Source organism: Condylura cristata, unplaced genomic scaffold (assembly GCF_000260355.1).
Source record: "Condylura cristata isolate star-nosed mole 26May11 unplaced genomic scaffold, ConCri1.0 scaffold00058, whole genome shotgun sequence".
Lineage (NCBI taxonomy): Eukaryota > Metazoa > Chordata > Mammalia > Eulipotyphla > Talpidae > Condylura > Condylura cristata.
Window position 1 is genome coordinate 693642 of NW_004567159.1, and position 3063 is coordinate 696704.

The following is a 3063-nucleotide window of genomic DNA, read 5'->3' on the forward strand; positions in this document are numbered from 1 at the left end:
GCACGCCCTGGCTTCCCCCACCCCCCGGGCAGGGGATCCGTGGAACAGGACCTCGGGGCAGGCGAAGAACAGGTGCCCCTGTGTCGGGCTTGCAACACCCCGACACCCCCTGCGAGGCAGCCACGGCCCCCCACCCAGCAGCGGCCGGCCCCGCTGGTCGGGGCAGTGACCCACGGGGGCCGGTGGGACCGGAGAGTGGGGCGCCTCCGCCCTCCGAGGCTCAGAATTCTCCTCCCCCGTGTCCCAGGGAATGACCCCCAGTCTGTTCCAGCTGTCCCCCAAGAGCTCTACTGCAGACAAACTGGAGAAAAGAGAAGGGGTGTTTACAAGTCAGGCTTACTTGCTTCCCTGAGGGTCACTCTCTTGGCTTTTGGACCACAAGTTGCATCTGAGATGGTGGGTGCTTGCCGATTCGAGCCCCGGAAGGCCCAGGAGAGAGGTGCTGGCGCCCCCAGCGCGGGCCCCGAGGTGTCCGGCCCAGCACAGGTGCCTCCTCCGCTGGCCCTCGCCTCCGGGTGGACAGCGCCCAGCTTCCCTGCCCACCTCCACTTGGTGAGGCTGCAGAAAGGGCCTGCAAAGGAGAGGTGGGCGTGCTCAGCACTTCCCGGGCAGCCGGCAGAGCCCGGGCTGGGATGCCAGGGGCTGAATTCGCTTCGGACTTCTCCAGCTCACTGACTTGGAGGCCTCCTGCCCCCAAGATGTGGGTGTCCCTGGAGCAGCAAGCCCGCTTGGGCCAGGACGCTGGCGGGGCTCATCTCCCCAGCCCAGGCCGGGCAGGATCACACCTGCCTGCCTTGCCCCCTCCATCCCTCCTGGCAGCTACTCTGGCCTCCTCCACCCACGGCCCCCTGCCAGGGGTGGGCACCACCTGGAGTGGGGGCCGGCCACAGGCTCAGCCACCGGGGGGGGGGGGGGGGCGCGAGGAGGGCCCTGCCCTGAACTGGCAGTCGACTGGCCCTTGCCAGGCACATGGGTGCATTTGCTCCATGGATGAGTGGGCACAGAGCCAGGGACCCAGGGGAAGGCGAGCTCCCCGCTGCCCTGGCAGCCTGGCAGAGGAGCCGGACGCCCAGGCGGAAAGGCTGGGGCTGGCCTTGGGGCCAGAGGCGCGAGGTGCCTGCCTGGGGCGGACCAGGTCATCGTGCGGGGCCAGAGACCCCGGACCATCTGTCCTCCCGGCCCACAGGCCCCTGCGCCCCAGCCCTGGAGCCCAGGGCAAAGCCGGGCAGCCGGCGCCCGCCGCTGACGCCGAGACCCCGAGCTCGGCCTTTGCAGCCGAACAACAACCACCCAGATAACCCGAGCTTCATAAACACGGAGGAGAGGCTTTTCCCAGGGAGGCTGCTCCCAGGCAGCCCCGAGACAAAGGTCGGATGCAGATAGGTGGCTGGGAGGCCGGGGAAGCCCCGGCGGCGGAGGGAGGGGCCGGGCAGGACGCGGCATGCCCTAGGCCGCTGCCAGCCCCGAGCCCTGCGCGGCGGCCTGGAGGAAGCTGGCCCGCGGGGGTCGGCCCGCGGGGCTCCTGGAAGGACACGGGAGGCGCAGCAAGTAGGGGGCCCCGTCGTGTCTGCGGGGCTGCAGGCGAGGGCAAGGCCCAGGAGCCACGGGCTCCACGCGCGTCCAGCGCTCTGCGGCTGGGAGGCCTCGAGCGTGAAGCCGGCCAGCACGCGGCCCCGCGGGCGAGTCCACCCGCCCGATGGGGCAGGGTGCTGTGGGTGAGGGACTGGCTGGGAGCGGGGGGAGGACGCACAGTGGGCGCCCTCTCGGTGTGGGCGGTGAGGGCACCTCCAAGGCGCTGGGCTCCCGACGCCCCCACGTGCACCCCGGGCGCCGGCAGGTGTTTACTGACAGGGTGACGAGACAGGCTCCTCCAGTTTCAACTCCCCGGCGAGGTCCCCTTGACCACAAAGGGAAGAAGAGTAAGCTCGGGGGGCACCAGCTGGCACCCCGCCGAACCTGCCAGCGGCCCGTGGGGCACTCTGAGCATCGCCTGCCGGGAGCTGCATCTGACTGTGATACCCCCGGGGCAGGACTTCGTCCAGAAGGAAGGGCCTAGAACGTAAAAGTGGCAGGGTCAAGGTCAAAGAAAGTTCTGGACCAAAGGAGGCAAAAGAGACGCAACACCTGCCGCAACGTGGCCCCGGCCGGGCCGGAGGCCGCTGCCAGCTCAGCGTGAAGCCTGGAGGCAGCAGGTGGTCAGGTGTCTGAGGTGTGGGGCGCAAGAGCACTTGCCAGCCATGGGGGAGTTTGGGGACTATTCTTGCAACTTTTCTTTACGTTTGGGATTGTTAGAAAACGCACAACTTATTTGGAAAATGTCATGGGAAGGACACGTGACTCGTCCATCACCCTGCTCAGCTGCCGGGCATGGCAGACCCCAGCCTGAGGCGGCCATGAGTCCACATCAGGCACTGCGTGGACACAGGACACAGGCAGTGGACTAGTTCAGCCAGACCCCAAGCTGCAGAGAGGAACAGTACCCATCCTTTTCCATGAAAATGCATAAAGATGAAGACTGCACGGCTAGATGCTAGGACAGGGCACCAGCCGCGGGGGTGTGAGGACTGGAGCCCCCGCAGCCCCTTACACGGGGAGTTGAGGCCACAGGCCCTTTCTGAAAGGGACACTGGACCAGCTTCCACAGCAGCGGGAGTGAAGTTGAGCAGGTCGTCTAGCTCATGACAGGAACATAACAGAGACTGTCTCCTGCCTGGAACTGGGTCCTAGCGACCTGTCCAATGGGGATGAGGAGGACAGAGGGCTTCAGGAAAACACGGAGCCCACTCGACAGAGGCTGTGTTTGCCCAGATTAAAAGCTGGGTGAGAATCCTGGAAGAGGCCAGTAGGCGCCATAGGCGCAGAGGAAACTGCAGAGGGAAAGCAAGGCAAATACTAACTCCAGGAAAAACAAAGAGCACTTCTGAAGAGTTTAGTACTTGGCTCAGCAGTGGTGACGGTAACAGAGCTATAATAACGCAGAGCCCTGTCACGAGCAATTGCTGGAAAGTGCATGTAGACGGGTGGAGAAAGCAGCACTGTTAAGTGGTCCTGCAGGGTCCAACT